Source organism: Taudactylus pleione, unplaced genomic scaffold (genome assembly GCF_031769625.1).
Source record: "Taudactylus pleione unplaced genomic scaffold, aTauple2 ptg000935l, whole genome shotgun sequence".
In the NCBI taxonomy this organism is placed as follows: Eukaryota; Metazoa; Chordata; class Amphibia; order Anura; family Myobatrachidae; genus Taudactylus; species Taudactylus pleione.
Genome location: NW_028285336.1, coordinates 2480200 through 2507312, shown reverse-complemented (window position 1 = coordinate 2507312; position 27113 = coordinate 2480200).

The following is a 27113-nucleotide window of genomic DNA, read 5'->3' as shown; positions in this document are numbered from 1 at the left end:
CTACAGGTAAGACAGTTCAAACATTTAAAACATCCATTTTTAGTTTTTAAAAAATGATCCTGTTCTTTGGCCCTTAATTGTCCTATATCTGTCTTAACCACCCAGTCACGTATATTCTTACCCCTAGTATAACAAGGCATGAGGGATGTTTCTACTAGATTAAGATCACTATCCTTCTTTATTATGGGCCAATGTTTTTTAGAGATGATATTAATCTCCTTACTTAAAGTATTATAGTGATTCACCCATGGGAATCTCTCTGTCTGTTGTACTTTATCACTAGGGTGCAGTAGATGTTCACGGGGTAATGACATAGCACGAGCTTTCGCTCTATCCAGTAAATCTCGTTTATATCCCCGTTTCAAAAACTTGACAATCATCCCATCAATATTTTCAGAGGCCATCTCAGTACTGCTACAAATACGACGAGCACGTAAAAACTGTGAAAATGGAAGACCATATTTAGATGATCTAGGATGAAAACTATTAGCGTGTAAAGTCGTATTTCTATCAGTGGTTTTGCTGAACAGTGACGTATTTAATTTAGACCCACATTTAGTGATCTCAACATCAAGAAAAGTTACTTTTGATTCATCAATGTCGTATGTTAATTTAATTGGACTCCCTGAATGGTTATGTTTGTCTATTAATTCCTCAAACAGTTCTTTTGAACCGGACCATACAATAAAGAGGTCATCTATATACCTGGTGTAAAATTTTATATAGCTTGACATCTCAGAAGAAAAAAATATGTCACGTTCTGCATGTATCATATACGCATTGGCGTACGATGGGGCCACATTCGACCCCATCGCACACCCACTGCGCTGCAAATAAATTTTCCCATCAAAAATGAAATAGTTGTGGGTAAGAACTATTTCCAACAATTTGGTAACAAATGATGTAACCGGCCCCTTATACAGAGGATTACCATCAATCAAACTGTATACTGCACTAATACCTTCATCATTAGGGATGATAGTGTAAAGATTTGAAACATCTATGCTACACAAGTAGCATTCCTGTGGAATGTCACCCAATTGTATCAATTTATTAAGAAAAGATGTAGTATCTAGCAAATGATCTGGATGTCCCATGACACACGGTTGTAAAAGTGTGTCTAAGAATACAGATGTTGGTTGAAATAGAGATCCCCGGGCCGAAATGATTGGACGCCCCGGAGGGTTGTCCAAGCATTTGTGCACTTTTGGTAAAGTGTATAATATAGGAGTAATGGGATACTGAGGCAGTAGAGCATCACACAATTCTTGTGAAATGATGCCCTCCAGTACCGCCCCCTCCAAACATTCCTGTAAAATTCCTTTATAATTTGCAGTGGGATCCACATCAAGACGCATGTATACCAACTTATTACTGAGTTGTCTCATCACTTCAGCAGTATACTTGTCAAGGTCTTGAATAACAATCGACCCGCCCTTATCTGCGGGTCGTATAACAACATCAGAATATGAAGACAAAGATTTTAGCGCTTTAAGCTCCTCCCTACTCAAATTGCTGGAACATCTGGGTACATTTCTATTCAGCATATTAACATCCTTATCAACCATATTAATGAAGGTTTTGATAGAATGGTTATTAGACATAGGATCAAACAAAGATTTCATAGTCAATTTAGACACTGTAGTAGGCACATCACATGCTTTACCACTTATTGGTTTTGCCTTGGATCCCCTAAAAAATTCATGCAGTTTCAATTGTCTGTGGAGTTTGTATTTCTCAATCTCCCAATCCATATTACGAAAGGAAACTGTGGGGACATACGATAAACCCTTAGATAGTACCTGATATTCAATATCCGTCAGATTCCGTTTTGATAGATTGAAAATTATTTTCTCTTCAAGAGCGGGGGACGTCCCGGTCGTCTTCTTCCGCGACCACTGTTGTCCACGCCTCGTAAAACGTCTCCTTGATCGGTAAAGTGCTGGCGTGTTCTCACCCCTAAAGGGGCCCTTGGAGCCTTTCCATTTGTAAAATCCTGCACATCTGAATCACTTGTGGTTATATTATCCTGTGTAGAATCATATCCTCGTTGATATCTGCGGTAATTCTTCCGACGGGGTTTATCAACTTCTTGTTGTCCTCCATTAATCCACCTATAAATGCGGTTTTGTTCATAATCCAGGATCACTTTAGATAATTTCTGTTTTTTAAACTGGATTAAATCCCGCTTATACATGGAGAGCTGTACATCCAGTTTTTCCAACCAATCAGTTTGTGAATCAGACGCTAGTGTGACTTTATGTTCCACTTCAAATGCAGTAATCTTTTCCTTTGTGAGATTTAACTCACGAGTGGCCTCCTCTATTACCAGCAATATAAGATCATAACTGCATTTATTCAAAATGCTAATCCAACGCTTACAAAAAGAGATGTTATGTCTTCCTATCGTTGGACAGTTGTTAATACGAAATCCCCTCGGGATACGTTTATCTTTATAATAGTTACTTAATGTAACTCCATGGTAGAAGTAATCAAGTTCTCTTTGTTTTAATTTCAATAAATCCCGATATAGTTGCTCTACACTCTTGACACCACTATCCTCAAATTGTTCTTTAAACAGGATTGATTCCGCATCTGATTCAGAAAATGACAAAATTTGTCCCTGTGTTAGCTTGGCCATATTAATTGCATCATATAAATCCTCCTCATTTGTGATGCCACCTTCAGCCATATTTCCAATAGATAAATGCAGTGACAAAGTATTAACAATAATAATGGGTGCCTATTTCCTGGAGCCGCTTCTAACCTGCATAGAGCGATTCCAATATTGCGTCCGAATGGATGGCACTCCCATACAGCAATCAAAAAGTCCCGGGTGCCCTCCGTAAGAAAACGAAAAGTTCTCCACAAATACACACCAAATCGGCGGCACTCCGGTATAAATAAAGCAAATAAGCAGGATATAATTCCAACGTTTCGATGCTTTATTGCATCTTTGTCAAGGTACAAAATGTATGATAAACAGCACACTTACATATACCCCTCACCACACCACGTGTGTCGCCACGGCTTCCGGGTCCGGCTAAGGAGCGCCCACTTGTGACGCCCCAAAAAAAAAAAAAAAAAAAAAACCAACAAATTAAACTAATAATACACTAAACTTTTAGTGTATTCATTATTAGTTTAATTTGTTGTTTTTTTTTTTGTTTTTTTTTTTTTTTGGGGGGGGGCATCTGTGAATAATATGCCTATACGATTTGGGGATTACATTTGTTTATTCCTCTTTGTGATTTGCTGCTATGTTCATTTTGTTTTTAGTATTGTTGCCGGGCAACGGGGGTCGTGCTGATGACGTCACAAGTGGGCGCTCCTTAGCCGGACCCGGAAGCCGTGGCGACACACGTGGTGTGGTGAGGGGTATATGTAAGTGTGCTGTTTATCATACATTTTGTACCTTGACAAAGATGCAATAAAGCATCGAAACGTTGGAATTATATCCTGCTTATTTGCTTTATTTATACCGGAGTGCCGCCGATTTGGTGTGTATTTGTGGAGAACTTTTCGTTTTCTTACGGAGGGCACCCGGGACTTTTTGATTGCTGTATGGGAGTGCCATCCATTCGGACGCAATATTGGAATCGCTCTATGCAGGTTAGAAGCGGCTCCAGGAAATAGGCACCCATTATTATTGTTAATACTTTGTCACTGCATTTATCTATTGGAAATATGGCTGAAGGTGGCATCACAAATGAGGAGGATTTATATGATGCAATTAATATGGCCAAGCTAACACAGGGACAAATTTTGTCATTTTCTGAATCAGATGCGGAATCAATCCTGTTTAAAGAACAATTTGAGGATAGTGGTGTCAAGAGTGTAGAGCAACTATATCGGGATTTATTGAAATTAAAACAAAGAGAACTTGATTACTTCTACCATGGAGTTACATTAAGTAACTATTATAAAGATAAACGTATCCCGAGGGGATTTCGTATTAACAACTGTCCAACGATAGGAAGACATAACATCTCTTTTTGTAAGCGTTGGATTAGCATTTTGAATAAATGCAGTTATGATCTTATATTGCTGGTAATAGAGGAGGCCACTCGTGAGTTAAATCTCACAAAGGAAAAGATTACTGCATTTGAAGTGGAACATAAAGTCACACTAGCGTCTGATTCACAAACTGATTGGTTGGAAAAACTGGATGTACAGCTCTCCATGTATAAGCGGGATTTAATCCAGTTTAAAAAACAGAAATTATCTAAGGTGATCCTGGATTATGAACAAAACCGCATTTATAGGTGGATTAATGGAGGACAACAAGAAGTTGATAAACCCCGTCGGAAGAATTACCGCAGATATCAACGAGGATATGATTCTACACAGGATAATATAACCACAAGTGATTCAGATGTGCAGGATTTTACAAATGGAAAGGCTCCAAGGGCCCCTTTAGGGGTGAGAACACGCCAGCACTTTACCGATCAAGGAGACGTTTTACGAGGCGTGGACAACAGTGGTCGCGGAAGAAGACGACCGGGACGTCCCCCGCTCTTGAAGAGAAAATAATTTTCAATCTATCAAAACGGAATCTGACGGATATTGAATATCAGGTACTATCTAAGGGTTTATCGTATGTCCCCACAGTTTCCTTTCGTAATATGGATTGGGAGATTGAGAAATACAAACTCCACAGACAATTGAAACTGCATGAATTTTTTAGGGGATCCAAGGCAAAACCAATAAGTGGTAAAGCATGTGATGTGCCTACTACAGTGTCTAAATTGACTATGAAATCTTTGTTTGATCCTATGTCTAATAACCATTCTATCAAAACCTTCATTAATATGGTTGATAAGGATGTTAATATGCTGAATAGAAATGTACCCAGATGTTCCAGCAATTTGAGTAGGGAGGAGCTTAAAGCGCTAAAATCTTTGTCTTCATATTCTGATGTTGTTATACGACCCGCAGATAAGGGCGGGTCGATTGTTATTCAAGACCTTGACAAGTATACTGCTGAAGTGATGAGACAACTCAGTAATAAGTTGGTATACATGCGTCTTGATGTGGATCCCACTGCAAATTATAAAGGAATTTTACAGGAATGTTTGGAGGGGGCGGTACTGGAGGGCATCATTTCACAAGAATTGTGTGATGCTCTACTGCCTCAGTATCCCATTACTCCTATATTATACACTTTACCAAAAGTGCACAAATGCTTGGACAACCCTCCGGGGCGTCCAATCATTTCGGCCCGGGGATCTCTATTTCAACCAACATCTGTATTCTTAGACACACTTTTACAACCGTGTGTCATGGGACATCCAGATCATTTGCTAGATACTACATCTTTTCTTAATAAATTGATACAATTGGGTGACATTCCACAGGAATGCTACTTGTGTAGCATAGATGTTTCAAATCTTTACACTATCATCCCTAATGATGAAGGTATTAGTGCAGTATACAGTTTGATTGATGGTAATCCTCTGTATAAGGGGCCGGTTACATCATTTGTTACCAAATTGTTGGAAATAGTTCTTACCCACAACTATTTCATTTTTGATGGGAAAATTTATTTGCAGCGCAGTGGGTGTGCGATGGGGTCGAATGTGGCCCCATCGTACGCCAATGCGTATATGATACATGCAGAACGTGACATATTTTTTTCTTCTGAGATGTCAAGCTATATAAAATTTTACACCAGGTATATAGATGACCTCTTTATTGTATGGTCCGGTTCAAAAGAACTGTTTGAGGAATTAATAGACAAACATAACCATTCAGGGAGTCCAATTAAATTAACATACAACATTGATGAATCAAAAGTAACTTTTCTTGATGTTGAGATCACTAAATGTGGGTCTAAATTAAATACGTCACTGTTCAGCAAAACCACTGATAGAAATACGACTTTACACGCTAATAGTTTTCATCCTAGATCATCTAAATATGGTCTTCCATTTTCACAGTTTTTACGTGCTCGTCGTATTTGTAGCAGTACTGAGATGGCCTCTGAAAATATTGATGGGATGATTGTCAAGTTTTTGAAACGGGGATATAAACGAGATTTACTGGATAGAGCGAAAGCTCGTGCTATGTCATTACCCCGTGAACATCTACTGCACCCTAGTGATAAAGTACAACAGACAGAGAGATTCCCATGGGTGAATCACTATAATACTTTAAGTAAGGAGATTAATATCATCTCTAAAAAACATTGGCCCATAATAAAGAAGGATAGTGATCTTAATCTAGTAGAAACATCCCTCATGCCTTGTTATACTAGGGGTAAGAATATACGTGACTGGGTGGTTAAGACAGATATAGGACAATTAAGGGCCAAAGAACAGGATCATTTTTTAAAAACTAAAAATGGATGTTTTAAATGTTTGAACTGTCTTACCTGTAGATATTTAAGTACTGGTGACAGTTTTTTTCACCCACATAGTGGTAAAAGGTATTCTATCCGTCACCGGGTGGGCTGCACCACTAAGTTTGTGGTGTATATGATCACCTGTCCATGCGGTCTTAACTATGTGGGCAAAACTGATCGGACCCTTAGGGAGCGAATGGCCCTACACCGGTCGGCCATTAGGGCTGCCCTTTCAACTGGCACCAGTGACCAACCGGTGGCACGGCATTTTGTGGAGGTGGGTCATAATTTATCAGTTCTTAGGTATATTATTATAGACCACATTCCACTATCTATTCGTGGTGGTAATCGATCGCGTAAATTGCTCCAGTGTGAGGCACGCTGGATTTATAGACTTGGCACATTGCAACCAAAAGGATTGAATGAAAATCTAGGATTACATTGCTTTTTGTAAATTAGGCAGTTAGTCTTTTTCCCTGCTGTATTTTGCACCTATTTGGCAATTGAATGTATTTTGATCGTTTTGTGAGGCTATTATGGAAAAAGTTTAGTGTATTTGTTATTAGTTTAATTTGTTGTTTTTTTGGGGGGGCATCTGTGAATAATATGCCTATACGATTTGGGGATTACATTTGTTTATTCCTCTTTGTGATTTGCTGCTATGTTCATTTTGTTTTTAGTATTGTTGCCGGGCAACGGGGGTCGTGCTGATGACGTCACAAGTGGGCGCTCCTTAGCCGGACCCGGAAGCCGTGGCGACACACGTGGTGTGGTGAGGGGTATATGTAAGTGTGCTGTTTATCATACATTTTGTACCCTGACAAAGATGCAATAAAGCATCGAAACGTTGGAATTATATCCTGCTTATTTGCTTTATTTATACCGGAGTGCCGCCGATTTGGTGTGTATTTGTGGAGAACTTTTCGTTTTCTTACGGAGGGCACCCGGGACTTTTTGATTGCTGTATGGGAGTGCCATCCATTCGGACGCTATATATATATATATATATATATATATATATACATATATATAGACATATATATATATATATATATATATAAAATTAGGGATGTGCGCCGACCCCCGTGTTTTGGTTTTGGATCTGTATCTCCTTCAAGGTTTTGGATCTGGATTTGGTCTTGCAAAACCACCCTTAAGTGTTTTGGTTTGGTTTTGGATCTAGATTTAAAAAAAAAAATAGATAAAAAGCTTTAAAAACAGCTAAAATCATGTAATTTATGCAATCCAAAACCTGAAATTTGGATTTAAAATCCGAATTCCGTAGCACAAAATGATCAGAACCGCGTCCCGGATTTACCCGGATCTCTTCATGAGATCAGAACCGCAATTCGGATTTACCCGGATTCACGAAATTTGTGTGGATTCGGATTTCTGGAGAACCAAACCGCACATCTCTAATATATACAGGTCGAGTCTCCCATATCCAAAATGCTTGGGACCAGGGGTATTTTGGATATCAAAATATTCCGTATTTTGGAATATTTGCATAAAATAATGAAATATCTTGGGAATGGGACCCAAATCTAAACACAGAATGCATTTATGTGTTATATACACCTTATACACAGCCTGCAGGTAATTTTATACTATATTTTTAATAATTTTGTGCATCAATAAAAGTGGGTGTACATACATGAAATTCATGTATGTTTCATATATACCTTATACACACAGCCTGAAGGTTATTTTATACTATATTTTTAATAATTTGTGCTTTAAACAAAGTCTGTATACATTGAGCCATCAAAAAGCAAAGGTTTCACTTTCTCAGTCAAGCCAAAAATTTTCCGTATTTCGGAATATTTGTATATGGGAGACTAAACCTGTGTGTGTATATATATAATATATATATATATATATATATATATATATATATATATAACACAGCAAAAAGAGTACCTGGGTGCCCTCCTCACAGTTTCATTTCATTCAAGCACACTCCTGCATTGATGGCGGCACTCACGTCAAGAGGAGAGGTCCGGCACTCCGCACTAAAACAGCTGGGGCTCCGGTCCCATCCACAGAAACGGCATCAACCAATACACAGAAAGGAAGACGGCAGCACTCGGAGACTTTCAATGAGTCAAATGTATTTGTTCGCAAATACCAATATTTCAGGGTTTGTATGCCTTTTGTCAAGGTAACAAACAAGATAACAATAAATGGCTTACCTTATATAATGGAGAATACCAGTACCGAATGTGCAGCTTGGAGGACGCCGCCCATGAGAACCAGCGCAGCGTCACTTCCCGATGACGTGTACTACTTCTGGTGCCTCACGGCTACCATGGAAACAAGACACTCCCTGAAGATTACGTACATCATCACTGCAAACAGTGTAAAAACAGTGATGTCAACTGTATACTTACAGAACCCTCTTCCCACAAGTTAATAGAATAACAATTTTAGTTAAAGAAACATATATATATATATATATATATATATATATATTGTGACACAGTTAGGTTAGGGGGTCCCTATCCTTGGTAGAGGACTCCTTCCTTACACACACACACACCAGCAGGGAAGCAGCACACCAGTCTGGATGCAAGTACAAGCTGGTCGGCGCCAGTCTTTATTGTACAATGTCAGAAATATAAAGAAAACATAAATATAAATCCTAGCCCTGTCGGGGCACTAACTTCACAGGTAGTTCCCTCACTACCAGAACCTGGCAGGGCCTAATGCCCTCGCCAGCAACAAAAGCACAGCATAACACTCACAGTTAGGTATCCAAGTGTATCTGAGCAAACTCCCTGCCTTCTCTCCAAGGTGAGATACTCTGCCCTAAACACACTAGGCTTATATTGGCCACTCTCAGGTGGAAACTCTAACAAGCCTGTTACCAGGCTAAGAGAACCAAAACCAGGAGTGGTCGTGGGTGGAGCCCTCCCTCTCCTCTCACCCACAACCCCCAGGTCAAAAACCGGCTTTTCAAAAAGCCGAAGCTCAAGCCTGCTATACTGCAGACTTTCTCCTGGGGGTTTAAAACACATAAGACAGGAATCTGGGACAAATGTACCTGCCACAGACCACTTTACCAATGATCCTATCACATATCCCCCCCCTTTGTTTCGACCTGTGGGGCGGAACAACTGAAGCCCCCAAACAATGAACGCGTGACAACGCGTCAGCATTGGCCAGCTGGATTCCTGGCCTGTGTTCCACTGAAAATTTAAAAGTTTGTAACGCCAAGAACCATCTCGTAATTCTCGCATTACTGTCCTTATTTTCGGACATCCACTTCAAAGGGGCATGGTCAGTGATCAATTTGAACTTTCTTCCGACCAAGTAGTACCTGAGAGCCTCTAACACCCACTTTATGGCCAACGCCTCCTTCTCCACTGTGGCATAGTTTCTCTCATGTACATTCAACTTTCTGCTTAGATAGAAAATAGGGTGTTCCTCACCCTCCTTGTTCTGGGACAGGACCGCTCCTATACCTACTTCTGATGCATCGGTTTGTACTATGAATTCCCTTTCAAAATTAGGAGTCATCAGGACTGGTTGGGAACACAACACTACTTTCAACTCCTGAAAAGCTTTCTCTGCCTCAGGACTCCATTCTACCATGACTTTTTGTTTGCCTTTGGTCAGGTCAGTCTGTGGGACTGCCATGGTGGCAAAGTTAGGTATAAACCTCCTGTAGTACCCCGTAATTCCCAAGAAGGCTCTCACCTGCTTCTTATTCAGAGGCCGTGGCCAGTTTTGTATGGCATCAACTTTATTGAGCTGAGGCTTTATCCGGCCTCTGCCAAAGGTGTATCCCAGATATTTTACTTCCTCCATGCCTAGACAACACTTTTTTGGGTTGGCTGTCAAACCTGCCCTTATAGATGGAGTCCAACACTGCTTGTACCCTGGGTAAGTGAGACTGCCAATCAGGACTATGAATGACGTCATCCAGATAAGCAGCCGCATACCGTCTATGGGGCCTTAGAATCCTGTCCATCATTCTTTGGAAGGTAGCAGGTGCCCCATGTTGCCCGAAGGGCAACATCTTGTACTGAAACAAGCCCTCTGGCGCTGAAAAAGCTGTCTTTTGTTTGGCGCTCTCGGTTAACGGTACTTGCCAATACCCTTTGGTTAGGTCAAGAGTGGTTAAATACCTTGCCGTCCCTAGTCTCTCAATCAGTTCATCCACTCTTGGCATCGGGTAGGCATCGAATTTTGAAACACTGTTCAACTTTCGGAAGTCATTGCAGAAATGCACACTCCCGTCGGGCTTTGGAATCAACACAATGGGACTTGACCATTCACTATGTGATTCTTCAAAAACCCCTAACTCTAGCATATTTTTCATTTCTTTCGACACCGATTCTCTTTGTGCATCTGGTAACCTATAGGGCTTTAGATTAACTTTAACCCCTGGGTCAGTGATTATGTCATGTTTAATGACCGAGGTTTTCCCAGGTACGTCAGAGAACAGCACCCTATTTCTGATCAGAAACTCTTTGACCTCTTGTTGTTGAATTGCCGACAGCGTTTTTGCCACTGTCACTTCGGGAACTAAGGGCCCTGGATTTACTGGAGGGGCTAGGACGGCCGACAGTACCGTTCTATCTTTCCAGGGCTTTAATAGATTTATATGGTATATCTGTTCCGGCTTTCTTTTCCCCGGCTGGTAAACTTTGTAATTGACCTGCCCCACTCTTTCTAAGATTTCAAAGGGCCATTTAGCCAAAAGTTTATTTTCCACAGTGGGAACCAACAGTAACACTCTGTCCCCAGGAGCAAAGCTGCGTAACCGGGCATTGCGGTTGTATACCCTCTGCTGTGCCTGTTGAGCCTGTTCCAGGTGCTCTCTCACTATCGGCACTACCGCAGCAATTCTCTCCTGCATTTGAGAAACATACTCAATCACCGTTTTGTAAGGACTAGACTGCCCCTCCCATGTCTCTTTGGCAATGTCTAGTAACCCCCTTAGGTGTCTCCCATACAACAAGTAGAAGGGTGAAAACCCGGTGGAGGACTGGGGAACCTCTCTTATGGCCAACAATAAATACGGCAATAAGTAATCCCAATCCCTACCATCCTTGTCGACCACTTTCCTAAGCATGTGTTTTAACATCTTGTTAAACCTCTTGACCAGCCCATCGGTTTGGGGGTGATAAACCGAAGTTCTTAACTGTTCAATTTTGAACAGGCGGCATAACTCTTTCATGACTTTTGACATAAACGGTGTACCCTGGTCAGTTAGTATCTCCTTGGGTATACCCAGCCTGCTAAAGACATGAACTAGCTCTCTGGCAATGGTCTTGGTTGACATATTGCGCAACGGGATCGCTTCCAGGTACCTGGTAGCGTAATCCATTATGACCAGAATATACTAGTGTCCCCTGGCAGACTTCATTAAGGGTCCAACCAAATCCATCGCTATTCTTTCAAACGGCACCTCTATGATAGGCAATGGAACTAGTGGACCCTTAAAATGTGGCCTGGGAGCATGATACTGACACTCAGGGCAGGATGCGCAAAAGTCAGACACCTCTTTATGAAGCCCAGGCCAGAAAAACCTCTGCATTATTCGCTCAGTGTTTTTCTCTACCCCTAGATGGCCTGCCGTTATATGACCATGGGCCAGATCCAACACTGTTCTTCTGTAGGCTTTGGGAACTATTAGTTGTTCCACAATATCTTCCCCCTTCTTAGTCACCTGATATAACAAATCCTGACACATTGCCATGTGGGGATAGGACAAAGGACCATCAGGGTCTACGGGTTTACCCTCAACTACTTTTACATTCTCCATGGCTTTTACCAAAGTAGGGTCATTCAACTGCTCCACGGCAAAGACCTCTCTTCTGACCTCTAAATCAGGCAGATGTCTCGATGTTCACCTCGGCCGTAACATAATATCGAGTATCCCCATGTATGCAGGTCACACCAACAGTTTTCCCTGTATGCCTCAAGGGGTTCACCAGCTCAGCTTTTATAAGTGTCACCAAGCTACCAGAGTCTAACAGTGCCTCTACTCGGTTGCCATCTACAGTGAGTACACACATGTGCTTATCAGTCTCAGCCTGCCGGTCAGCCGTACAGTCTGTCTGTGCAAAGAAAGACCCCCTGCGGTAGACATGAGCAGTATCACATTGCATAGGTTCAGTTGTAAGTGAACAATTAGCGGCAATATGGCCGAAGCCACCACATCGGAAACACTGAGTCATATTAATGTCTAGTCATTTACGGGGCAAGAACTATCCTGGCCTGGCAGGCCTGTCTCCAGGTTCTACACCCTCAGTCTTAGGTACATTCCACCGCCCAGCACCCTTCTCCCCTGGAACAGTCTTACCAGTGTCTGTGGGAGTTCGCCGATGCACCATCGGGGCTCGGTGGGGCATACTCATCAGCTCTTCAGCCGCCACGTACCTCTCCACCAGCTCGACCAACTGGTCCGCGGACTTAGGGTCTGCATGGCTCACCCACTTGCGCAGAGTCACAGGTAATGATCGCAGGTACCGGTCCATCACGACCCTTTCCACAATCTGTGGTCCCATCAGCGTCTTGGGCTGTAGCCATTTTGAGGACAGATGGACGACGTCATGCATCTGTGAACGTGGAGGCTTGTCCCTATGGAACTCCCAGCGGTGGACCCGTTGGGCACGAACAAAGGTGGTGACTCCCAAACGAGTTAGGATCTCCTGTTTTAGTTTTTTATAGTCCTTGGCATCAGCCAGGCATAAGTCGAAATAGGCCTTTTGTGGCTCCCCAGACAAAAAAGGTGCCACCAGACTTGCCCACTGCTCCTTGGGCCAACTCTCCCTTTCGGCCGTTCTTTCAAACGCGGTTCTTTCAAACTCCACATCATCGCCCGAAGTCATCTTTTGGAGGAAGTGACTGGCTCGCACGGAGTGAGTGGGGGTGGGAGGACCAGTAGCAGCATCTCTGGGCCGGGCGAGCAGGTGCTGTACTACCTCTTTTATGGCCTGGCAGGTTTCCTCGATGGCGACCTGTTGTTGCCTCTGGGCTGTCTCCAAGGCCAACAGTTGCACCCTGGTGGATTCCTGCTGAGCTCTGGTAGATTCCTGCTGAAGTTTATTTGTCTCCTGCTGAGCTGCTGTAGCTTGGAGCAAGGCCTTAATAATGTCCTCCATTTTGTCCTGGGGTGTAGGTTGGAAGCTGAACCTTGCCTCTCTGAGCATTGGCTGACGCCTCCTCTATGGGACTCCAAGGACACAGCGATATTTCCACACTTACAAATTGGGTGTCTGTCCCTTTAATTTTTTAATGGAAAGTTTTCCTCTTGCTGCAACTTCAGTGTGTGTGGTTGCCCGCATTCTCCACCATATTGTGACACAGTTAGGTTAGGGGGTCCCTCTCCTGGGTAGAGGACTCCTTCCTTACACACACACACACACAGCAGCAGGGAAGCAGCACACCAGTCTGGATGCAAGTACAAGCTGGTCGGCGCCAGTCTTTATTGTACAATGTCAGAAATATAAAGAAAACATAAATATAAATCCTAGCCCTGTCGGGGCACTAACTTCACAGGTAGTTCCCTCACTACCAGAACCTGGCAGGGCCTAATGCCCTCGCCAGCAATAAAAGCACAGCACAACACTCACAGTTAGGTATCCAAGTGTCTCTGAGCAAACTCCCTGCCTGCTCTCCCAGGTGAAACACTCAGCCCTAAACACACTAGGCTTATATTGGCCACTCTCAGGTGGAAACTCTAACAAGCCTGTTACCAGGCTAAGAGAACCAAAACCTGGAGTGGCCGTGGGTGGAGCCCTCTGTCAAAGCTGAATAATTGAGTGAGACAAGTTCAGTTTAAAATTTAATTGCAGCGACGCCATCTTGCGAATGGCCACAAGACTCCATTTTGGAAATGAGATCACAAGACACCATTTTGTGTGGTCAGCATTAATTCAAGTTATAACCCATTAACTAAGAACAGATGGCAATGTTTTTGTTAACACCAAGGGCAACGGGAAAAACCAGCTTTCTAAGTAGAAGTAAATAAGGAGAGACAATGGGTATTTTTACATACAAATTGGGAATCCCGGGATGCAGATAAAGTATAGTTGTGGCAATTGTAATATAATATCTACACAATTGGATTTGCCTGAATTCTAGACAAGATGGCTCTAAATACCATGGTTTGAGGTGATAATACATTTGCACTTCACACAAGTGTCTGTGAGAACAAAAGAGGTTTTGTTTTCCTTTGAACACAGCAGGTGGGGGCCTGCTGACAGAGGGCATGTGGAATTACAACCCTCAGCCATCCACACTGCTGGATGTTCACTTCGTGTATGAGAGATTATGCACTTAAAACTCACCCATTAATAACTAGCGTCCTTATATCAAACCCCGAATACCCACACACTACATATTCGCACATAAGGTTCCATAAGCATCAAAATGTATGATTCAAGTTGGTTAAGTTAGTTTAAATGCTAAGAAATAGAGGTTTTTGATATCTAAGGTATTATATATGATAAGCAAGGTATGTTTGATCTCGTTCTGATGCCTACGCTTTTTACAGAATCCCGGTGTTATCGGTGGAGAGATCGCATCATGCAAACTCAAGTTATGGATCGCAGAACTTATAAGCAACAAAATGTTTTAGTTGATGGAATGTTACAGGAGGAGTTACCAGAAAGACCCCGGCTGTTAGAGGCAGGAAAAGTCTATTTGAAACAACCTGTTAAATGTGTCGTTACATATGCTCCTCCTCTGGGAACCAATGAGATCAGCAGGAAGTTTCCCCTTTGTCCTGTTTCAGTCTGGGGGGGAATAAATACATGTGTCCAAACACTGGTTTGGCAGTTCATGCTGAATTTTGGGTGAGCTGAGGATATCTAGTCAGAAGTCTATCTCTGGATCCAGAGGCGCAGCGTATGTATAACCGTGCTTGGTCTGTATTATTTCCTTTTACGCCTAAATTATGTATGTATAGATTGCGTGTAACTGACTGTACTTTTACCTGAATAATACTTGTGCGTTGGAACCACAAGATTCCACTCCTGTCTTTATTTGCGGTCATACTGCATACGCAATTAGCGTTGTCTTAGAGGTTTTTAGGCAGGGTTTTGTCTTAGAGGTTTTTAGGCAGGGTTTTGTCTTAGAGGTTCTAGGCAGGTGAATCTTAGAGGTTTATAGGAAGAAATATATTAAAAGGTTTATTTACAAATTTAACCCCTCCCTCTCCTCTCACTCATAACCCCCAGGTCCCAAACCGGCTTTTCAAAAAGCCGAAACTCAAGCCTGCTATACTGCAGACTTTCTCCTGGGGGTTTAAAACACATAAGACAGGAATCTGGGACAGATGTACCTGCCACAGACCACTTTACCAATGATCATATCACAATATATATTCACAAATGGTGCAGCACTCCAGGCATACTAAATACAGTTCACAGCGGCATTTACATCAACGTTTTAGTGCCTTTAATCCAAGTAGTGGCACTTTCATAAGGATAACAATAGATACAACATAACTCACTATTACCATGTGTACATCATTCCCCTGGAATGGGGCCGCACCCCCGCCCGGTCGGTGCCAAAATAGGACGTGCATACCCATCACCATGGCAACCTAATAAACTAAACAAGGTAACGCTAAGAATATGGAGCCATATATAACACTGAGAACAGAATACTGCATACAGCAGATAAGAATAGATATAAACTGTATATATACAAAACATAAGCTTAAGCTGGTGCAGTCTCCATAACGCATATTATATAAACATACCAGGGATCATTATAACAAGCTAATGGCATATACAAGTACAGTACTAAGCACTATAGTGGTATCATACCATCCTACCAATAAATGATCATGACCTAATAAGTTAAGGCCATACTGTCAGTCATATATATATACAATGACTAGAAAGACAAAAACTCAAATGCTACTACATAAGTCATCATATGAAACTGAAAGTCATGAGGATAAACAATATTAGACACTAAAAAACATCATATAAAGCAAATGATTACTGGAAATTGCTGAGTCCCAGGTGGTCATTAAGGCCCTTGGGAGCAGGGTACCCAATCTAAATATCCACCTGGTTTCCAACTGTTTTAACCTTAGACCACGGTCACCCCCACGTATGGATGCAGGCACGTGATCAATCATCCGATATCGTAGGGATGCCAGTGTGTGAGGAAACGTGCAAAAGTGCTGAGCCACGGGTTTTATTCGCAATTACTCGTGCTTATGGCTGTTCTAATGGCCGACCGATGAGCGGTCATGTGCTCCTTGAACATCCGCTCCATTTTGCCCACATTTGTCAACACACATTGGCACAATATTTGGTAAATGACATACAGTCAGGTGCATAAATATTGGGACATTGACAGAATTTTCATATTTTGACCTCTATTCATCACCACAATGGCTTTGAAATGAAACAAACAAGATGTGCTTTAACTGCAGACTTCCAGATTTAATTTGAGGTTAATTACATCCAAATCAGGTGAACGGTGTAGGAATTACAACGGTTTCTATAGGTGCCTCCCACTTTTTAAGGGGCCAAAAGTAATGGGACTATCAATTCAAAAGCTATTTCATGGACAGGTGTGGGCTATTCTCTCGTTATTTCATTATTAATTAAGCAGGTAAAAGGTGTGGAGTTGATTCTAGGTGTGACATTTGCATTTGGAATCAGTTGCTGTCGACTCTCAATATGAGATCCAAAGAGCTGTCACTATCAGTGAAGCAAGCCATCATTAGGCTGAAAAATCAAAACAAACCCATCAGAGAGATAGCAAAAACATTAGGTGTGGCCAAATCAACTGTTTGGAACATTCTTAAAAAGAAAGAACGCATCGGAGAGCTCAGCAACACCAAAAGACCCGGAAGACCACGGAAAACAACTGTGGTGGATGACAGAAGAATTATTTCCCTGGTGAAGAAAAACCCCTTCACAACAGTTGGCCAAATCAAGAACACTCTCCAGGAGGTAGGTGTATATGTGTCAAAGTCAACAATCAAGAGAAGACTTCACAAGAGTGAATATAGAGAGTTCACCACAAGATGTAAACCATTGGTGAGCCACAAAATCAGGAAGACCAGATTAGAGTTTGCAAAAGAACATCTAAAAAAGCCATTACAGTTCTGGAACAACATCCTATGGACAGATGAGACAAATATCAACTTGTACCAGAGTGATGGGAAGAGAAGAGTATGGAGAAGGAAAGGAACTGCTCATGATCCAAAACATACCACCTCATCAGTGAAGCATGGTGGTGGTAGTGTCATGGCATGGGCATGTGTGCCTGCCAATGGAACTGGTTCCCTTGTATTTATTGATGATGTGACTGCTGACAAAAGCAGCAGAATGAATTCTGAAGTGTTTCGGGCAATATTATATGCTCATATGCAGTCAAATGCTTCAGAACTCTTTGGACGGCGCTTCACAGTGCAGATGGACAATGACCCGAAGCAAACTGCAAAAGCAACCAAAGAGTTTTTTAAGGCTAAAAAGTGGAATGTTATGCAATGGCCAAGTCAATCCCCCGACCTGAATCCGATGGAGCATGCATTTCACTTGATGAAGACAAAGCTGAGGGGAAAATGCCCCAAGAACAAGCAGGAATTGAAGAAATTTGCAGTAGAGGCCTGGCAGAGCATCACCAGGGATGAAACCCAGCGTCTGGTGATGTCTAAGCGTTCCAGACTTCAGGCTGTAATTGCCTGCAAAAGATTTGCAACAAAGTATTAAAAAGTGAAAGTTAGATTTAGTATTGTTTATTTTGTCCCATTACATTTGGCCCCTTAAAAAGTGGGAGACACATATAGAAACCGTTGTAATTCCTACACCGTTCACCTGATTTAGATGTAATTACCCTCAAATTAAATCTGAAAGTCTGCAGTTAAAGCACATCTTGTGTGTTTCATTTCAATGCCATTGTGGTGGTGAATAGAGGCCAAAATATGAAAATTCTGTGAATGTCCCAATATTTATGCACCTGACTGTAGATAGAAATAATTTACTGTCTACAATATTAAAATGTGAAAATAAAATTACTAATGTTATTAGTGGTAAGAACTATCTTGTGTACTGCATAGCACAGGGGTTCTTAACCAGGGTACCTCTACCCCCTTGGGGTGCAATACGGTCAAGCTGGGGTGGACAACCTGCCCTAAATAGTTTCATACACTGTCACTTTTACTTTTTTTTACTTGTACAATGTGTGTTCAGTACTAGCACCAGAACGTTTGTTTAGGGCCTGATTCAGTACGGATCACAGATGCGATCATGGTTGCAGTAGCTCACGCAGTTCTGCTGTGACAATATGCAAATTACTGCGATCACACTGCCGCCGCAGGACAATATAAAGATGTCCACTTCCCCTTTCTCACATCCATAATACCTTGCAAGTCTGCGAAAACATTGGTACCATCGAGTAACATTGGAGCCTCATGCTCCATTACACAAGGTTAGATCTTACTCAGAAATTACTAAACTTCATGTACGCAGTCAGAGCTCAGGCTGCATATGGCATTGCAGTGGATAATTTGTGCACGCCCCTGAAACTGCATTCAAACGCCCTGGCACACCTGCATACAAAACAATAAACTAACTTTATTGTAACTAGAAGGTGCTTATTGTCAAATGCCCAAATGGCATCTTCTTATGCATCTGAGATGGTCGTGGCCTGAGGATAAGCAGAAGTGAGTAAGAGGTGGGCACTGTCATATGACTGGTGCCATAAAATGTCCCAGGATAAGATCCAACATAAAAGTACAGATAAGCATTATGGCCCTTTATCAGTTTATAAGGGGTTATAAAAGGATGTGAGTAGATCCCGTTCCTTGCTCCCAACATTCCTCTAATGAAGCAACAAATCGCTAGCCTTGTCACATAGAGCACCATTTTGGCAACAAACTCAATCTAAAGTTCTGTAAAAGTTCTGTAAAAGAAGTGTTCTGAGCAACAAAAACACTGCAACATTTGAAATTAATTAACAATTGTAAAAAAGCGATAAAAGCACTGTCTTTTTTTTAACAAAATTTTCTGAAAAATATGCTTTTTAATGTGTTTTGGGATGGTCAAATGACAACTATGTACACATAATCTTATACTATTTCTGTATATCCTGCTAAAAAGAAAAATATTCCACATTTCAAATATTCAAATAACCATTGCGTCCACATTCCAAGTCTAACTTTCAGATACCTGTACATCATTTTTAAATTTTTTATGAATGGCTGTATTTTGCTTCAAAAAGAATTCAAACTAAATCATATTCTTTCAGTCTCCCTTATGCTCCAATTAACTTGCCACATATATTTCAAATCTCACCATTGCACAGAGGAAACAGACAGTGATCATTTTGTATTATCTTGGTTTGCCTGTCACCAAAAGCCATCTCTATGGCTATCAGGCATCCCAAGTATGGAAACAGAAACATGGCTTGTGTCATTATACAGTAGGGCCTGATTCAGATGTGGACGGTGTTGCACAGCCACAGGGGAGCGCACATAGATGCGAATGCAGCAGGAGGTGTCTGTAGGGAATAGACACCTCCTGCATGTATCTGTGATCTGAGGGCCTGATTCAGAGCCGGACGCTCTGACCAGAGCGCTCGCTCTGAATCAGGGCCCTCCTACCTCAACTTGGAGCGGCCTCTTGGACGCTCGCATAGCTGTGGGTTACCACCCACAGCTATAGCGAGCGTCCATGATGATGGTCGCGGTGGTCAAGACCATCGCGACCATCGGGCTTGCGACGAGACCCTGCGGTAGGGTCTCATGGCCGCAAGCCCAGGAGTGACTTTGGCTCTATCAGAGCCAAAATCACTCACACTGACATCACTAGTGATGTCAGTTGGGCCGGACCCAGACGGTAGGTGGGAACGCTTCCGTCTGGCAGCTACGCCCCCGGCACACCCATCTACACCACGCCCCCTTTGGTATGAGACGAATAGCGACAGACCCTCCCTCCGTCGTGCACATGCACATTAGGGCACCATGGACCCGCTTGCGAGCATCCTACGCTCGCGAGCGGGTCTGAATTAGGCCCTGAGTGCAGCATCGCACCATCGGAAGCTTACGAGGTGCCTTTGTAGGCAGTGGGGAGGAGATTATGTTATAAGTGAGGGAAGGTAAAGAAGGAAGATTTGTAATCATTTAAACACCTTCTGTGATGTTTTAAATGTTTCAGTTTGTTTCAAAGTGCAGTTGGCAATTGTTTTATGTACATTTGATACATATTTTTAACATCACTCTATTGCTACAATAATCTAATGGACATTAAACTAGAGAGCGCTCCTATATTAAGGTGCAGGCCTTATACCAGTGCTATGAACTGGCATGGAGAAGTCATCTGTAGCTTTGTGGGTCTATGAATACATATAAAGAATGTACATGGAGCAAAGAGTGAAACCTTACTTCAAAGTAAAACATTTTCCTAAAACACTACATGATTTATCCTCACTTATGTCTTAAATGAAACATGAAAGTGAGAGAACATAAGACGTGTCTGTATTGTGAATGGTACTTTGTGTATTTGTATAGCTTTACTTCATTGGTGAAACTAACCTAGATATGCGCTTTGAACAGGAGCGCAGCTGGAATTGCCCAAATCGCAAATAAATAATCACATGTCAAATGTAACAAGTTCCGTCCATCAGGAGTTTAAATTATGGCCAAATAATTATTATGAGTTTTAAAAAAAATTGGGGAGAAAAAAGCGTGACTATCCTGGGAACTGCAATACACCTGGGAGCCCCATTTGTGGTGCACAATATTGTTATTCAATCCAATACTAAAATGAATAAACTAGATATGTCTAAAGTCTCTGTTGAAATTCAATTCCTGTATAGAGTGACTTGGAAAGATCTGATATCACAATGCACATTAACCACAAGGTGTTCCACAGAATGGGGAGCTGACCCCATAAAATATCTTCATAAACTGTATGACAAGAGAACTTCAGGCTGTTATCACCCTGCCCTGTGGCTGCCCAGGTGTGAAGCCTCCACCTCATAGCACCTCATTTTATGGCCCAGACATACCAGGAAGGGCAGGGGCAGGTCTAATCACCCCCTCAGGTGACACAGTTTATCTCTACCAGATACATGTGTTCTGTCCAGTAGCATCTATCACCTGCTGGGACAAGCTGTGCTCCAGGGTCATATATAAACAAAGAGGCAGAGCCAGGATGGTATACAGAGCTCCAGCAGGTACTGTATATCACTGTCATGCCCCTGCCACACGCAGACCTGTCTGCCCGCTACTCGTCTGTCTTATTTTCCTGTACACACAACTCATCCCACCTGTAATATAGAGTTTCACAGAAATCCGTGTGCGTGACTATCTAGCCAAAGATTCTGATGGCTTCTAGAGGTTTTATATATATTTTACAACATTACTGGCAACGCTATAAATGACGGCTGTATTAACTAAAATATGTATTACAAATAACCCTAAATCCAGGGGCCTCAGGACTGTGATTCCAAAACATTGGAGTAACCATTCACAGTATTAGGCATATATTTGGCAGATATTACTGACCTCTCTTTTTAAAGACATATTTCTGCTATGTGTGAAGGAAGGAAAAAGAAATGGTGAGACTCACTTCAGTATTATCATTGTACTTAAACTGTAATGAGCTACAGTGCATATAATAATCCTAGCAAAGCAATAGCTTATCAGGTCAGCACTGAGTGTGAGACCCATACAGTACATTATGAAATCTGCTGTGAGCAGATCAGTGTCAATATGTCTGCCCACCATAGGCCAGGAAACATTTGGTGACTCCTATATAAAACCTGTATGAGATGTCACATCTATAAAATAAACAAAAACACAAGTATATTACTGTAAATTTCTGAGGCAGTGTACATTGCGTATCCTCCATACTGCCATCACTTTCCTATAGTTTACAATGGTGCTAAGTGTACTGTATAATTGTCATTCATTTTATTTGTACAGACCCCAATAAATGACTAATACTGTATACTATACAGAAAACATTTTACTGACCTGAATATAATACTTACCCCATAATAATTATCAGTAAATAATACACAGTACCATATATAGTAGTAGCAACTCACTCATTTACATGTACCTCCAGCATATTACGGCATCAGCAATAGGCAGCAATTCATTCAATCGAAGTTGAAACTTTCCGGATGATAAATATGCAGATTTTGCATTCGGAACAAATGTAGTACCTATAAAAGTAGGTACAAAAGTGCAAATGTACAATAAGCTACAGCAGCAAGTACCCCTAATCAAATTAATATTACAGTAATACACAGGGATTTGTTACTTCATGTTTGCAGTTTTGTACCCATGCTAGTGAGCAACCTCCAACCCAACATCCCCATTATAGAGTAAACAGGCCTTTGACATGAAGCACCACCTTATTTTCCAAGGCAGGGAAGAGGTATATCAGTGTACAGCTAATAAGTTTAACGATGAAATGCTACTCCCTAGCTTCTAGGCCTGACCCGAACTGAAATTACTGTCTTAGCTGAATTTTTCGAACATATTTTATTGTGAATATCTGTGTGGACTAGGACTAGTTAATCTGACTTTCCTGCTGTTCTCCACTCACTATGTCAGTCATCAAAGTCTTAATGCAGTGATTTCAGGAAGGAGTGCAGCTAGATACATGGCTTACATTAACACCAGATGAACCTAAGCACGTCAGGGCTCCCATCCGAAAGTGGAGGTCCCATTACAGATGAAACATGCATGGCCACCATTCCTATTCATCCACCTGCCTGATGAATGCAGATGTGTAGTGTGGAGCCCTGGTGCCAGCAGAAAGTGCATGCTATGATGATCTCTCCACAATGCTGAAAAGCGGCAGATGCAATTTACATGTCCCTCACACCTTCTGACATGCCCTTACATACCTTGCAGATGCCTCACATGCCAGCAGACTTCCACAGACTTCCTTTCATGCACCTCAGCACACCCAATTATGCCATCAGACCTCACTTATACTACTTACATTCCCCTCAGACTCAACTGTATACCATACATGCCTACCCTCCGGTTTTCGGGGGAGGCTCCTAATTTTTCGGGTAACCCCCGCACCCCCGGAAGCAGGGCCGTTTCTAGGGCGGGCAACCCATGCAATTGCACGGGGCGCTCTGCCCTCAATGCAAAATACGCCGGGTCCGACTCCTGCAGGCTGCATCAGCGCTGTGACAGCCTGTCTTACCTACAGTAACTTCGCGCGTGCATCCAATAGCCGCCTTCTCTCCTCCTGGGTGTCACATGACAGGAAGGGGTCGGCGTGCCGCGCACACATCAGCCACACTGAAGAGTCTGTCCGGTCCCGCCAGCTGAGAGTGACCTCCGCTCCGTGCTGCTGCTGGCTGCCCTCGGCTCGACTCGACTCCTCACTCACTCTCTCTTTCTGGTGGTCTCACTGACTGGGTGGGGGTGCAACATGATGAGTAATGTATATTCTGGGAGGGTGCAGCATGTGTAATAAAATAATATCAATGGGGGGGTGCAGCATGTGTAATATCAATGGGGGGTGCAGCATGTGTAATATCAATGGGGGGGTGCAGCATGATGAGTAATGTATATGCTGGGCCCTGGGGGGAGGTGCAGCATGTGTAATATCAATTGGGGGGGGTGCAGCATGATGAGTAATGTATATTCTGGGGGGTGCAGCATGTGTAATATCAATGGGGGGGTGCAGCATGTGTAATATCAATGGGCGGGTGCAGCATGTGTAATATCAATGGGTGGGTGCAGCATGTGTAATATCAATTGGGGTGTGCAGCATGATGAGTAATGTATATTCTGGGGGGTGCAGCATGTGTAATATCAATGGGGGGGTGCAGCATGTGTAATATCAATGGGCGGGTGCAGCATGTGTAATATCAATGGGTGGGTGCAGCATGTGTAATATGGATGGGGGGTGCAGCATGTGTAATATCAATGGGTGGGCGCAGCATGTGTAATATCAATGGGGGGGTGCAGCATGATGAGTAATGTATATGAGTGTGTATTGTCAGTTGTCAGGCTGGAATGAAGTGCTACATTACTCAAAATTGGTCACTTGCATGTTAGGCATGGGATCCCGGCAGTCGAGATGTCGCCGGTCAGAACACCGACAGCGGCATCCTGACAGTCAGAATCCTGATGCCATCAAGGAAGTACCCTAACATTAATGATTACCCCCTACCCCCCATTGTTGCCTGAACCTAACCTCTCCCTTCCCCACATCTTAATCCTAACCCACCCCCTAACCCCAGATTCTTACCTTCAAGATGCCGGCAGTCACGATACTGGAATCTGGACGCTGTCAGGATTCCGGCACCAGTATTTTGACCAGAGGCGTAACTAGGCTTTATGGAGCCCAGTGCAAATTGAAAACCCCATAAGGACCATACTCTTACCCCCACTTCAAAAATGTAACATGACACTGGGAGTAGTTTAAATCACACATCTGTAGAAATAGGGAGAATAATTTTTTTTTTATTTCTCTTATTAATATACATTTCTTTTATAGCACTTACTCTATTGCAAACCACTGTTTATTAATTTCTTCATGCAAACAACACAGGAAAAGAGTGAAAACATTGCATCTATAACAAACAAGATGTATTCTTGGTAAAATATTTTACATATATGCAAATGATACTACCATTAGTGCATTCTGTTTTTAACTAATGCCATAGTTGCACTCCACCATGTCATTCACTGTTATCACATTTGTGTGATGATCTTTAGAATGAAGACAGCCCATAAGGGTCACCATGTCCAATCCCCCACATAGGAGCAATGACAGCCCATAAGGGTCACCATGTCCAATCCCCCACATAGGAGCAATGACAGCCCATAAGGGTCACCATGTCCAATCCCCCACATAGGAGCAATGACAGCCCATAAGGGTCACCTTGTCCAATCCCCCACATAGGAGCAATGACAGCCCATAAGGGTCACCATGTCCAATCCCCCACATAGGAGCAATGACAGCCCATAAGGGTCACCATGTCCAATGCCCCACATAGGAGTAATGACAGCCCATAAGGGTCACCATGTCCAATGCCCCACATAGGAGTAATGACAGCCCATAAGGGTCACCATGTCCAATGCCCCACATAGGAGTAATGACAGCCCATAAGGGTCACCATGTCCAATCCCCCACATAGGAGTAATGACAGCCCATAAGGGTCACCTTGTCCAATCCCCCACATAGGAGTAATGACAGCCCATATGGGTCACCATGTCCAATTCCCCACATAGAAAAAATGACAGCCCATAAAGATCACCATGTCCAATCCCCCACTTAGGAGTAATGACAGCCCATAAGGGTCATTGCCATGTCTCTACAAAGGAACAAACACAGGCCATAAGGGTCATGCCCAATCCCACACATTTGGGGATAATTAAACTTACACTTGGGGTTTAATTCACACACCTGTAGAAATAGAGAGAATATTTTTTTATTTCTCTTTTTAATATACATTTCTTTTATAGCACTTATTCTATTGCAAACCACTGTTTATTAATTTCTTTATGCAAAAAACACAGGAAAAGAGTGAAAACATTGCATCTATAACAAACAAGATGCATTATGGGTAAAATAAATTACATATATTCAAATTGGCCTACCAATAATGCATTTTGCTTTTAACAACAGATGTTATACACTCCATCATGTAACATTTGTGTAATGATGTTTACTGGGAAGACAGCCCATAAGGGTCCTGTCCAATCCCCCACATAGGAGTAATGCTAGCTAAAAAGTGTTCTGTCCAATCCCCCACATAGGAGTAATGACAGCCCTTATGGATCATGTCCAATTCCCTACTTAGGAGAAGACACAGCCCATAAGGGTCATGTACAATCTCCCAAATTGGGGAAAAGTTACAGATACCAAACTTACACTGGAGGCAAGAAGAAGATGAATCATACGGATGTTCCCGCAGGTGGGTAGGTGAAGATGTCCGTTAATAATTTCATTATAAATACGATTTTTAATACATCTCACCCTATATCTCTTAGATTATTAAGTAATTACTGTAACTTAACATTCCATATTAAAGAGCAAAAGATGAACCTTGCAATGTATGATACTATCATACCAATGGCTACATCAGTGCTAACAGTTCATTCTTCTTGTAGTCAAAGTTAAAAGACAACCAATAAATAAAATGTATTAGTTTTGCTCTTACATTTCACTAAGGTAACACTATTGTTAATTTGCACAAGAGGCAAAAGCGATTCTGTTAATAAATCACTGAACAGCAGTGCGCTCTATCTTGTGTTCAATTCATGGATGTCATTAATGAGAGCCCTGTTTTACACCACAAATGTGTATAGTTATCATTTGTGACAGTGGGGCCCTGATAGCTATCATTTCTTATCTACATATATTGTAATAATAAGCAGAGATTTTAGGGTGGAAGTTATCAAAATAATCGCCACCCTGGGAGCTCTGATAGGAGCCTGTGCAAGTGAAGAGCTTGGAAATAATGTGATAGTCCTGTATTACCTTCACTTCACAGCCGGCTCTGACTCTGGGGGTCATTCAGACCCACTCGCAAGCGGCAGTACGCTCGCAAGTGGGTCGATGTTCCCCACTGTGCATGCGCACGATGGAGGGAGCTCCGTCGTGCGCATGCGCGAGACCCGGACTGCGACAGCCAAGCTGTCGCTCCGGATCTCGCACCAAAGGGGGCGTGCTGTCGATGGTGACTGACAGCACGCCCCCTTTGGTGGGCGTGCCTGCCAGACGGAGGCGTTCCCATGGGAACGCTTACCGTCTGAAGCCGGCCCCACTGACATCACTAGTGATGTCAGTGGGAGTGA